The sequence below is a fragment of the Arvicanthis niloticus genome, chromosome 19, assembly GCF_011762505.2.
Source record: "Arvicanthis niloticus isolate mArvNil1 chromosome 19, mArvNil1.pat.X, whole genome shotgun sequence".
NCBI classification, from domain to species: domain Eukaryota; kingdom Metazoa; phylum Chordata; class Mammalia; order Rodentia; family Muridae; genus Arvicanthis; species Arvicanthis niloticus.
The window spans coordinates 42,270,111-42,284,256 of NC_047676.1; the positions used below are offsets into that span (position 1 = coordinate 42,270,111).

The 14,146-nt window shown below is 42.9% G+C and overlaps 1 long non-coding RNA gene across 1 annotated transcript in view; it reads right to left on the bottom strand.

Annotated features, from left to right (window-relative positions):
• Positions 1 to 3,153: 3,153 nt before the first annotated feature.
• The window catches only part of LOC143435087 (uncharacterized), a 33,413-nt gene continuing 22,420 nt past the window's right edge, over positions 3,154 to 14,146 (bottom strand). Inside the window, exons 5-6 of the long non-coding RNA XR_013105071.1 lie at positions 4,581 to 4,694; positions 3,154 to 3,960 (exon numbers count right to left, since the gene is read on the bottom strand). This is a non-coding gene — a long non-coding RNA (uncharacterized LOC143435087). The remainder of the gene's footprint in view (positions 3,961 to 4,580; positions 4,695 to 14,146) is intronic.

Sequence of the window (14,146 nt, forward strand, 5' to 3'; positions counted from 1 at the left end):
TCTGGTGCAATTACAAGGCCTTGGGGTATATGTGTGTTCAGCATAGTAGATATCCCCAGGGCCTTTTATCAATCACTACGAAGAGTCAATCTCTTAGAGTATGTCACTAACGCAATCTCTTTAGTGAAGAAAAGCAATGAATTATTTGAACAAACACAGCGTTGTTGGCTCTGCCCAGAAACTCACACTTGCTTGCATTTGCCAAAATCACTACTCTCACCCTCTCAGCAGCCTTGCACCCCATCCCCGGCCAATAGTCACAATTATCCTAATAACACTAGCTTTGTGGGTACTGTGTCATTCACCCCAGGCTTCTTTTCTGCTTACATTGATAGCTGCTTGTCACTCAGACCTCAGCTTCTTTGAGAAGTAATCCCAAGCCATGAAAGCATGTCTCCTCACACATGAGACTGGGTCTGTTCTAATTTGCTTTCTGTTGCTGTGACAACATTCTGACATTTGAGAAGATGCTTTATCCTACTCTTTGTCCAAGTTTGCTTTTTATTTTGTGATAGAATACTGACCAAAACCAACCCATCGAGAAAAGGGACTTATTTGGATTACAATCCATCACCAGAAAAAGCCACTATACAGGCTAAAGACAGGAACTTGGAGACAGAAACTGAAGCAGAGCCCCACAAACACACCCACTGTTCAATCTGATGGAGGCGATTCCTCAGTTAAAATTCTCTATTCTCAGGTATGTATCAATCTGAGAAAAAACTATGATACACTTCCAGGTCCATCTTTGAGGAAAGTTGAGGCAGAAATTCAAGGCAGAAACCATGAAGGAACTTAGCTTACTTGCTTGCTGCCCGTTTATGCAGTCTAGGAGCACCTGCATAAGGAATAGTGTCGCCCATAGTGGGCTGGCCTTCCTACATCAATTAACAATCAAGAAAATGCCCTACAAACATAATGTGCCACATTTGTCTCATTAAGAGTTTAATAAACCAAAAGAGGAGAGTAAGAAACTCAAAAGAATTCAGAGAGACTTAAGAGATATTAAAATTCTTGACAGGTAGTGGTGGCACATGCCTTTGATTCTGGCACTTGGAAGGCAGAAACAGAGAAGTCTCTGACTTTGAGGCCTGGTCTACAGAGTGAGTTGCAGGACAGCCAAGGCTACACAGAGAGACTCCATCTTGCAAAACAAAAACAAAACAAACAACAACAACAAAGAAATATTCCAATTCTCATGTTAGAAGATACAACTTGAAACAATACAACAATATTTTCCTCACCAAAGTAAGTTCCTCTGTAGAGAAAATGAGGACTCACCCTTGGGGGGTATATAACATGGCAATCTGTAGAGGGAAGCTCAACTGTGGTACCAGGCCAACTCACAACTCTATCAGCTCTATGTCTACCATTTCTGCCTTAGAATTCCTTCTACACGAAGATATGATGAATTCAAACATTTAAGAGCCTAGGACTTTAAACTCCCATTTGAGTGTCTACCAATAAAGAAATGAACCAAATGTATTACTGAAGTCTTTAAATATAACACTAGCATAGTCAAGTGCTATCAGTATACAAATTTGAATGTTAGAATTTTGAAATGTCCCCATTGACACCTTGTTGAAGAGCTATAGGCAAGAGAGCAGTGTCACAGGCACGTCAGCCCTAACACTGTCCCAAGTCGGTCTCCAGAGATAGAGTTGCATCTCAACAGGCTTTTCACATTGTTCATGCTGTAGATGCTATTGAAACCTAAACAAAACGACTACCCTAAGTCAAAACTTGGATTGTAGAAGCATACTGAACAAAACAGGGCCCACAGAAGGTGAAGGCACTTGCCTGATAACCTGATGTCAGTCCTTATAGCACACACGGCTAGAACACTGCCTCTCACCGTGGTCTTCAGAACTCTACACATGTGTTTCCTCTTCCTCTCTTTCTCTCTTTCTCTCTCCCTTTGAAATCACTACCAAAAAAATCACTCAGGACTGAAGGAAACTTGGGCATCACTGTCTACTTTAGAAACCCCAGCTTCTGCTGAGACAGAGACCAAGGAAAGCAAAGCTGAGACCACCACCCGAAGGCCTTATGTAAAAACAGCCCTCACTCCACCACCAACCCACACAGATACAGAGTTATGACCATCCACTAAGACAGTGTCACAGGCAATTCTGAGATTTCTAAGGCCTCTAGTGGGCTCCCCCCCCCCTCCTGTTGAGGGGACAGAGAACATATAATGTTGGTAGGTACAAAGTGTCCTTCTTCTACACCAAAACTGAAGAGTAATTTTGGCATGAAGACCACACTGGAATCCTTCTCTATGTCTATTTTTTAGCCACTCCAGAAGTCACTTGAGTGGATATAGTGAGAGTCTGAGTTCCTTTAAAAGCCCACTTATATTATGTGAATATGTTTTTGTCTTAATCCCAGGTGTGGGATATGGGGCTGCTTCAGTTTGTCCGGAGCCACTTACTGTGATGGTCTCTTGCTCTTGAAGAGGCGTGGTCTTTGCCAGCTACAGATAGATTAAGTCTAGAAACTCTGGAGAATGTTTAAATGCCAGAGCCCAGAGACGGGTGGGAGGTGCTCCGAAGAGAAAAGGGTGGCTACTGCTCCCCACTGCTGCTCCTGGCTGCTGTTGTTGAGGTTTGTCAAGTAGTCATAGCAAAGTGAGCAAAAAGACAAGAAGTGGAGATATCCTGACTACAAAGTTTAGACTTGCCCCAAGGAACCCCTATCAGGAAGTAGCCTGTAGAGGCCTATGCCCCCTTTCCCCTTTCACCTTCTTTCTCTCCTGCCTAGTGTTGGGGGTTCAAAGGAATTAGGGTGGAATAAAGGTTGGTAGATAGATACAGGAATAGAACACAGAAAAATAGTAGAAAGAAAGAGAGAAAGAAAGGAAGAAAGGAAGGAAGGAAGGAAGGAAGGAAGGAAGGAGGGAAGAAAGAAAGAAAGAAAGAAAGAAAGAAAGAAAGAAAGAAAGAAAGAAAGAAAGAGAAAGAAAGAGGGTGCTTGAATGGGCAAAGATATATCATCCTCTTTTTCATGGTCCTTGACAATTAAGACTTGAAATCTAACATATACTCATTCATCTTGCTGGTCCAAAGAAAGAAGGTGGACAGTCCAAAATAAGAGACTCTCAAGTAATAGCATAGCATTTTATTGAAGATAATAAAAAACCTAATTTCCATTAAGTTAAAGTCATTCAGCAGGAAGTGTCTTTCACACATTGAGACCTAACCCTCCCGTGAGACAAAAGGCACACACACACACTAATCTAAAGGCAGCAAGGGCCTTAGTGCCCTGCCCTTGTGGCTAGCCTGTGACACAATACCCTTTCAACAGAGTTTTCACTCACTCCAGAGGCCAGGACTGCTGGGCTCAAGGGACCTGTAATTCCAAGGCTAGATAAGCTTCCAATCAGCCCCAAACCTAGGTACAGAGAACAGCCGGACAGCCTAAAAGAATCCAAAACAGAGCCCCATTTAAACAGTATAGTTTTAGCCCAACACAGAGGGGAAACCATTCATTCAACACTGCTTCCCCTAAGTGTCCTCAACAATAGCCATTAAACCTGGCCTCCCTAGACAATCCATCTCAGATCACTCGGACAGCTGGATACCCAATGGTTTAGTCCCTCAGTGATACCAGTGTCTGAGAACAGCATCCAGGGGCTCTGCCAATAAAAGGAAGTATCCTTGGATTGGTGACTCCAGCAACTCCATCTACATTGTGCTTTGGAAAATAGAAACCAAATCCCCTCACCCACCACCAAAGAGCTCTGGAGACAAGACGCTCAATAGACTCCTAAGGCGTAAATGGATGTCAAACCCGTGAGGCTCCAGGGCATCTCAGGAGCAGCCACACCTCTCTATGAGGGAAGCATTCACGCAGTGCACACTCATCTTGTGTTCATCTTCCTGGACCATCCTGGAAGCAAAGACGGACCTTGATAGGACTGCAGATCTGAAAGGGCCAGAAGCAGGCAGGTACCTCCCTCTGCAGAACAAATGACAACATGAAATCTATGGTAGTCATGGCTACAGCAGACACAGCAGGTGTGAGTGGGAGAGGAAGCTAGGTACATGGGAGAAGCCTCCAGGTTAGGACTTCAGAGTGTTCTTTAAAACTGGAGGTGTTCAGCTGTGCATGGCAGCTCACTCCTTTAATTAATGGAAGCAGAGGTAGGTAACCCCTCTTTGTGAGTTCAAGGCCAGCCTGATCTACATAGTAAGGTCCAGGACAGCCAGAGCTACATAGGGAGACCCTGTCTCAAAATGGAACAAATAAAACCAAACCTAGAGGTGTTAATTGTAAACAAAAACTATAGTAAATAAAATCACCTTGGAGAACAGCGTGAGACATTACGTTAGTGTAGATTACATTCACTGGCTTCTTTGATCCAAAAGGAGGCATGCCCAGAGAGTTAAACATTTAGTGCTATATTTCAATATAACCCAAACAAAATAAAAGCAAGGCTTCATTTTATAACTTAGAGCATTCAAAATTGGAGTGAAGCGGCTCACATTCAGGGCCAGGCAGATCCCTTGACAGTAAGGGAAGCTAAAAGTCTTGGATCCCACAATACACTGGCCCCACGAAACTCTGTGAAGGCTCACCTTTTGATCCTCCAGGTAATAGAGCTTCTCTGCTGGGAGATGAGCCTGGCCACAATCCACATCCTGGTGATTCTGACTTACGATCAGCTGTTGCCAGTCAATAATAAAGGGCTCCTGGACATAAGACAGGTAAAACAGGTGGTTGAGCATAGGACACAGACCCAAACAGCATCACCACATCACATTTGTCTTGAGTGCTGGAACATTCCATCAGGATGGCATCAGAGGCATCAGTGGATTCAGTCTCCTCTGTCAGGACTGTAGGAACCACCCCCATACAGTACACTGGTCAACAATAGAACTCCAATAGTGATCCTCCTTCTGACTGATAGGATAAGAAGGTAATGGGGAAAGCACCCAGAAGGATTCTTTGTGGCCCCTTTTGAGAGTCCTTGAACTCTAGAATGAGCTTGGAGGCATGAGAAGCAATTGGTACCCAGGCCCAGAGCTGTAGTAAGGAAGTACCCAAGAACAGAGCTACTTCAAAATGCAGAAGCCAGGAACTGTGTAGGAATTGGGTGTCTACAAGAACAGAGAGAAGCTTCAGAAAGTTGCTATCACAGATGTTCAGAGAAAGCTTACTGACTTCCCTCTTACTCCCTACCACCCCAGACTTACAGGTCAATCAGTTGCTTTGCAGATCCAGCTGTGTACACCCACCCGTGAGCCCAGCTCTTGATTCCATGGCAACAAGAAACAGACTTCTCATCCTTTCACTTACAACCCCAGTATTGGAATAAATCAGAGAATGATAGCCCCAAGGCTGATGATCATATAGATACTATACAACCCAGGACAAGCCACTTGCCCTGTCACATTTCACAACACGGTAGAGTTGTTGGCTGGACTCCCTGAGTTGCACACTTCATACTTTAGAACAACTTTACACACAGAACACTAGGGCATCTGTCATTAAGACCAAGGCCATCTTACTTCTGGGACCCACAGAGTTGAAACCAGGAGACAGACCTGAGGACCAGCTGAGTACCCTTACTCAGTAACTCCATGTTCTACTCTCAAGAAATCCAAATGTCTGTGTTTCCCTACCAGGCTGGCAAAATGCCACCAGATGGCTGCTGGATTATTGCCTCCCTGGAGGAGAATAAAAACTGTAGTTGCTTACTTTTAGATGTGATAGTAAAGCCATGTTGTCTGGAAGAGATGGTCTCGTTTACTCAAGAAGGCAGACCATTAGTGGGGCATTCCAATGGCTGCACCCAGCTAAAATTCATGCACCAAAGGCCCAGGACAAAAAGACCACAGCTAAGCCAAGAGCTTCCACTGGTGCTGCAGCAAGCCCCCATCAGGCTGTTCTTCAAAGCTCACAACCCCTTCTTCTGCCTTTGATAGTCACCTACCCGGGTGTGGACTTTAGCTTCCCACAGACAGCTTGAGCCTTATGGGGTCCAAGAATCCAAGAAAAAGTGGATTCAGAGAAGAGAATCTGCCCTTCCCAGCACAGCTTCAGGACCTGCTTATGCAGCAGAGGTTGAAAGTGATCACACAGAGTGTTTCTCGGACTAAACTTGGAACGCACAATGATATAATTAATAGACTCATTTATATGGAGCATGTGCATCGGCAGAATGTATCAATCCAAAGGCTACGAGGACAGACTAAACCCGCACTCTATCCCAACCTTAAATCCTCCAGGGCATGGCTCTCAGTCTTTAGACAACAGAGTAGTCTCAGTCAGTGTTTGTTAAGTCAGAGATTGCTGGGCTCCTTGCCTGAGTTGTCCATCAGTCAATGGAGTCTGAGAAGTTACCTTTCTAGAAAGTTCCCAGAAGCTGCTGAAGCTGCTGGTGCTGAGACTGAACCTTGAGAAGCACTGATATACATTGTCTATACAAAGCCAGTACATAGAAAATGCCCAGGGAGTATGTTCATTCGCTCAGCAGAAGGAATAAGCCCAGGTATCGCAGAACTCTGGAATTCTTACAGAAATCCCTTCACATTAAAAGGGTAAAACTCACCAAAATCTGGAAGTATCAAATTAAGCGCCCACATTTTCTTAATTGTGTTCAAGGAGAGGAAACATGTGAATCTCCAAAACAATACAAAAATGACGAAAACAAGAGATGCCAGCACAATCCTCTTCAAGTGAAGACACAGTAATTGCTATGAGCACATTACACACATGTGTAAGTGTGGGATGAACCTGTCAATCAAGCGTACAAGGTAAGATGTGCTTCATTCCCTAGTTAACCTGCCTGTCACAATACTCGCTTTTATTAAAAGACTAAATCACATTGACATACGCACAATCATTAAAAAAAAAAAAAACTTGAAGTTTTACTCTCATTAATAAAAAACTGTCTCACATTATGTAAATAAGCATATCACAATTAATAATGGGTGCATTACATCATTAAATGATGTCTTCAGCATCAGCTCGTGGGCTCACGAGGCAACACAAAAGGCTTGTGAGGTCAGCATGCAGACATTTGTTTTGTAGCCAGAAAAAATAGAGAAAGAAAGGTAAACACCAGCCCACTGCCGGGCTCAGCTGGTTCCCAAGGAAGAGTTGTATGTTGGGACAGTTTCTCTGGATTTTTTTCCCCTCTAAAAATCATGAGATATCGCCGGGTGTGGTGGTTCACGCCTTTAATCCCAGCATTCAGGAGGCAGAGACAGGTAGAGCTCTAGGAAGTCAAGGCTAGACAGATCCCTGCAGCTAGTTGCAGGACAGCCAAAGCTACATTGTAAGCCCAGGCCAACACCACCACCTCCCTCCCCCCCACAAAAGAAACAGTCCAGAAGCTATTGAAGAGAGTTCTTAAACATTGTGATTAAGATGCTGACGTGTAGCTCTTCACACTTGATAGCATTTGGTGGGAGTTGGGGGTTGGGTGGGAAAGGACTCGGTTATCTTTAAGGGGCTGGCCACTGGGAGTTTGACCATGCTCCAATGAGCATATGGGCAACACAAATTGGACTTGGTGTATATATTTTTTTTCCTTTTCTAGGGGAGGGTGTGAGGGTGTGAGGGTTGACCTGGGAGGACTAAGGAGTGAGTGTGATCAGGATACATTGTATGAGATTCTCAAATCATTAATAAAAAAGATTATGTTGAGGCAGGGCAAGGCCCTGTCTCTAAATTAAATAAAGAGTGAGATGCAGGACTGGGGATGTGGTTCTGTTGGTGTAGTGCCTGCCTAGCCCACAGAAGCCCGGAGTTCAGTCTCCACACACACCAAGCATTATAGAACCCATCTGTAATCTCAACAGTACAAGAGTGGAGGCAAGAGGACCAGAAATTCAAGGTCATCTTCTGCTATGTAGAAAATTTGTGGCCAGCCTACACTTCATGAGACCTTGTCAATAACAACAACAATATTGAAACTAGCTCAATTTAGAAAAATGAACTTCCGTGAAAGAATGGGTACTTTTTAAAGCGAAGGGCAGGAAACTAATTTTGAAAGCAAATAATTTGTGTCCCAAGCAGCCTACTAATTACCACCAGCCCCCTGTTATTTTTCTGTCCAGTGAGAAAGCAATGATAAGCTCTCCTTGGAGCTCTCGTTCTCTGCTTTTTTTAATGAGTGGATTTTTTACATAACTCCAATTAGATATGTAGTGAGCTTATGGAATTTCTAGTAAACCTGGGTCTCCTTTTTGTTTACATAACTTAATCTTCAAATTCTCAGCAAGGCTTCAAAAGCTGTGCCAAGTGTGAAGGTGTGAAGGGAAATCCTTCATGAATTTGTCAATTGCTTTAAGTAAGTCACTAGCCATGTGATATGATGGCTTCTTTTACTAACTCAGTGGCTAAGCAGCTGTTGTTTTGTTAGCTTCTTTTACATGAGAAAATCTGAAAATGAATCAGGCAGAAAAGCCAGATTGCTCTGTATGGTAAATGTTTTCATATGCTTCTCAGAGGGCTGTCTTGTTTGCCAAGAAAGTCAGCATCAAAAAAAAAAAAAAAAAAAAAATCATTCGTTAGCAGTCACTCTGGAGAAAGTGTTGGCCAATGATACAGACTCCTCAAATCGACTTGGATTGTATCTTGTGTCTCACACCACACCACAGCTGAGAGTGTGGTGTGAGAACACAGGGTAAGGATACTGGAGCCAACACCCCTGGGAACCCGCAAAGCCGGGCAGTGGCCTGGGGGAAGGGGGTAGGGCTGATGCTGGCATAGGCCCTCGCTGTGACTTTCTGTTCATGTGAATGTCCTGAGGACCACAGGCAGATATAGACACTTCATATGTTTGCTCTATCCATGGGGCTGCTTGGTAAATTGTAAACCTCATGTCCCTTCCGTGGGCAGGGTGTCATGTATACCTGTAATACAATCCTGTTTAAGTGTCCTTGAATATTTTGCCAATAAAAATAACTGTACACATGTTCAGCCATTAAGAAAGCAGGACTGGCAAGATGGGTCAACTGGTTAAGATACTGGGAGAGCCTTCTGGCCTGGGTTCAATACCCAGAACCCATGTAAAGATAGAAGAAAACCAGATCCACAAAGGTGTTCTCTGCCCTTCATATGTATAACCTGAAAACACACACACAAACACACATACACACACATAAATATATATACACACATACATATATATACATACATATATATATATACACACATACATATATATGTATGTATATATATTTATGTGTGTGTATGTGTGTATGTGTGTTTGTGTATATGTACACACATATATAACACATATATAATACATATATATAATATATATGTGTATATACACACATATATAATACATATATACATATATATAATTTAAGAAAATTCTAAATAAGAATAAATCATATAATAAGAAAACTATGAGCATCAAAGATATATTCTAAAGCAGAAAACTATAGGAATAGAAGAAAATAAAAAGAAAAAAAACACATGGAAATTCTATTTTTAGTATTCTTCGTACTCCCAATGGATTATCTGTGGAGATCTCCCTCTATAACCATGTCGAATTTATTTGGAAATAAGGGGTGATAAGATCATTAACATTCATATAGTATATGCAAATACTGCTAGATATTACTAATTTTGGTGCTCCCAGCATAATAACTCGCTTGATCCTAGTAATGGCCTTATTATTGTGTTCCTTCCTTGGGTGATGAAACTGGAGGCCGGTGGTCTCTTGATCTATCCACAGTCACACAATTACAAAGGAGGAAAGAAAGGTTTTACGTACAGGCAGCCAAGAGCCAGCACCAGCTATAACCTGATCCTGGGAAACCTGGTAAATGATCCCCATGCTAACCAGTAAGTGAAAGGCTTCATGTCTATTGCTCCCCGCAGTGTCAGGATGATGACAAGTCTCTTTCCATGTTATTTTTGTTGTTTCAAATGTATGTCTCCCTGCTAGTCTGAAAAGGCCTTTGGAACAGAGACCAGGTTTATACTGAACAACTATAAAGGTGCTCTCCATAGGTATTGTTCAATGGCTGATGGGTGAAAGAAAAAGATTTTTTTAAATTGTGTGTGTGAGTGTGTGGGGTGTGTGTGTGTGTGTGTGTATGAGAGAGAGACAGAGACAGAGAGACAAAAAGACAAAGAGACAGAGAGTGGGCCAGGGCAGAAGAAGGTATCAGAAACCCTGAGCTGGAGTTACAAGCCATCGAGTTGCCCTGTCGGTCCTGGAAACTGGACTCGAGTCCTCTGCAAAAGCAGCAAGCATTTTTAATCACTGAGTCTGCTCTCCAAACCTCAGAAAGAAAGTTTTTTTCAAAAACCAGGTACATGAAAGAACTTAACCAAAATCACTAAATACACAGTGAAATTTTAATATGCTTGAAACAGAACTGGGCATCTCTCCTATTAACAAAAATATTCAGACTTCTCTTCCTCCTAGGAAATCAGTCTGTTGTTGAGCCAGCACAAGGGAGAAATGGTCACGGATAGCTTCAGGCTCCAAGGGAGGATTCTGCTCATTCAGGTTCTCCAGACCCTTGAGCTTAGAGAACAAAGAAAAAGATGAAAGAAAAGAGATAAGAAATGGCTTGTGGGGGGCCTGTTCATGTTTCCTCTCATGAAAGAATAAAACACAAGGAGAATCTGTGCTCACACTCCGGAGACAACAGGAAGTATATTTCATTGCAACTGTAACCTATGTATCAAGTTAGAAAAAATAATAGAAAATCAAAAAAGGTGAGAAATAGGGGTGAATAGACAATAGTGAGTTTCCCTTATGTAGACCTGGGTTAATATGGTGTTAACACCAGGTGTAAGGGTTCTCTTCCATGACTGCTGTGTTTTGTCAAGCTACCCAGACTGCAAGATCATTTAACATGTATCCCAACACAGTACAGTCAAGGTGTTTCCATCCTTTTGAATGGCACAGTTTGGTACCATTCAAAATGATATGATGTCCAAACCTTGAAAAGTGTTCCAATATTCATCTCTCTTTTTCACATTTATTTTTATTTTATGTGTACTTGTGTTTTGTCTACATGTGTGTTTGTGTATCATATTCATGCAGTGTCATGAAGGCTAGAGGAGGGCCCTGGAACCCCTAGGACTAGAGTTACAGTTGTAACCTGCCATGTGGGAATCAATCCTAGGTCCCTTGGAAGAACATTCAGTGCTGTTAACCTTTAAGTCAGTGTTTCTCAACTTGTGGGTTGCAACCCCACTGGAGATCAAACGACCCTTTCACAGGGGTCACCTAAAACCACCAGAAATATCATATTTACATTACGATCTATTCACAACAGTAGCAAAAGTACAGTTCTGAAGTAGCAAGGGAAATAGTTTTATGGTTGGGGTCACCACAATGTGAGGAACTGTGTTAAAGGGCTGTAGCACTGGGAAGGTTGGGAGCCACTGCTCTGAGCCATCTATCTCTCCAGCTCTAAAGACACTCATCCTAAGGAGCAGAGAAGACAGAGGAGCTCTGCTGCGTGACCCCTCAAATGGTCACCTGTCTCACCCAACTGCATCATCAAATACAGAATCCTGCAACTCTGGGGCTCTAACACAATTGAACCAAGTAGGTTAAAAAGCAGATTCTGACTCGGTGGGGCTAAGATCCTGATACCCGTCTAAGTACTTATTCCTCGGGACAGTAAGAAACAAGAAAGCAGCCAGTGATGAATGCAGGCCTCCAAGGTCTTCTGCCTTCAGAAAAGGAATTAACCAGGAAAAGTCAGTCCTGGGTGCACCAGGATTTGCTTAGCCTATCCCCAGTGATAGCCCATCTGTAGTTGAGTGACTTAACTAGCCCATGCTGCTTCTCTGTTGGCTATAACACTGTGTTGAATACAGCTAGTACCCCCACTAGTTTTCTGATAATGCTGGCTTTTGACCCTTCTATCCAGCTATCACATTCTATGGTTGATACCATTAAGACCAGCCAACTACCATTTGGGATGGTTGTTTTTAGGAGGGACAGAATCAAAGATGTAATTCTCACGTAGAAAAAGAGGGCTTGCCAGCGTTATGATCTATTATCAGTTAAATGTTGCTGAAACCAAATAAAGAAATTTCAGAGCTCTCCACAAGCCTTAGCAACGATCAAACAACTCCTTCATCAGCTTCCTCACCAACGATTTAAACACAAAAATCAATTTCCCAGAGGGGAAGTTATGAAGAGTTCTACCATATGAGATGGGTTCCATGCGTGACGTCAAGGCAGGAAGAGGACTCCCGAGGGGTGGGAGTGTACAAGCCGGGAAGGAAGATGAAGATCAACATATTTTATATTAAATGCCAAAATGAAGCCTATCACTTGATGTGCTAGTTAAAAAGATGAAAAGCAAACAAAAACTTGTTAAACAAGTGGGGAGTCCTAATACCCCAAAGCAAAAAATCTGGTTTCTCAGTATCAGTGATCCTTTAACAGTACCTCATGTTGTGGTGACCCCCACCCATAAAATTATTTTTTGTTGCTACTTCATAACTGTACTTTTGCTACTGTTATGAATCATAATGTAAATATTTTTGGTGATAGAGGTTTGTCAAAGGGGCCGTGACTCTCGGGTTGAGAACTGCTGTTCTATATCAATGTTCTCAAAGTATAGTCTCGGGATAAGCAGTACCACCCCTGGAACGTCTCAAAGAAACAGGTCCTCAGATCTCGTCCTGTCTCTACAGATCAAAAGCTTAAAGAAGAGCCAGCAAGTCTGTTTTTCAAGAAGTCTTCAGTTGATTCTAATATGTGCTAAACTGTGAAAACTACTGCCTTCTCTATAATTCTCTGGAATCATCAGATCATTTTCCCTCAAATAGTAAGAGGCTATTCAGGTGAAGGTTGTAAGAATTTGCATCTCTGTGTGTATACGGGTGCAAAGGAGGAGTGCGCATGTATGTGTGTGCATCTGTGCACCTACGTGGGAATCAAAGTTGACACCTGGTGTCTCCCTCAATTGTTTCTTCGCCTTATTTTAAAAGACAAATTCTCTCACTGAACCTGGAGCTCATTGACTGACTAGTCTGGCTGGCCAGCAGGCCCCAGGGATCCTCTTGCCTTTGTCGCCCCTTTGCTGGGAACCCAGGTGTGTGCTGCCATGGCTGAGTTTCAGAAGCATGCTGGGATCCAGACTCAGGTCCTATATTCGTGTGATAACTACTTTACTGACTAAGCCATCTATCTCCTAGCCTAAGAAATTTTTAATAGGAGAAAAGCAATGCTAACCCAGCCATGAAGGTGCGCACCTGTAACCTCAGCACTCGGGAGGTGGGGGTTGAGGCAGGAGGATAACCCCAAGTTCTGGACCAGTTTGAGCTACAGAGTGAGACCTGTCTCCCCTCCCCCCCCCCAAAAAAAAAAAAAAGAAAGGGAAAAGGAGACAGGAAGGGAGGGAAAGGGGAAGGAAGGAAAAAAAGGAAGAAGGAAGGAAGGAAGGAAGGAAGGAAGGAAGGAAGGAAGGAAGGAAGGAAGGAAGGAAGACGGGGAAGGAAACCTAATTCCAAAAAATAAGAAGAAATTTCAAATACAAAATGCCACGGGAAAAACAATTACAGTGAGCAGGGTGTCCCAGGGGTGGAGCTTAATCCTCTCAGGGGAACAAGAGGTGTGGTCTGGGCAAGTAAGGTGTGAACTCAAATTAGCCTGGTCTGTAAATCTAGGGCCCTAAGAAAGAGGAGAGCTGGAGAATCTCTGCTCCTCTGGGAGCTGCTCTTTTCTCAGGCACAAAGCTAAATGCAAGCCACCAGCTGAGCCTCACAGGAATGAGCAAGCAGGTTCACCTCAGGGGGTGGGGGAGGGGCAAGAAATCCTGAAGCCCCCGGCAAAGCAGAGGACAGCAAGACACTGCCATGTGGGGGTGTTTACACAACCAAGGTGCAGTCCATTGCACCAGGGAGTTAGAGAGAAGAGCCAAAAATAAATAAATATTAAATAAATAAATATTAAATAAATAAATAAAATTCAAGCATGATACTGGAGGAGGGATGGAAGCCCATGGATATTGTACCCAGGAAGAAGATTTTATAGCTTCACTGTACAAATTTACAGAACTACATTGAACAAAAGGTGGCAATAGCAATTTCTTCAAAGAAGATAAGCGGATGGCAATGGCTTTGTGGAAAAATACTCGGTATCATTAGCCATTAGAAAAATATAAACCCATATCACAATAAAAAAAAAATCTCAAATGCA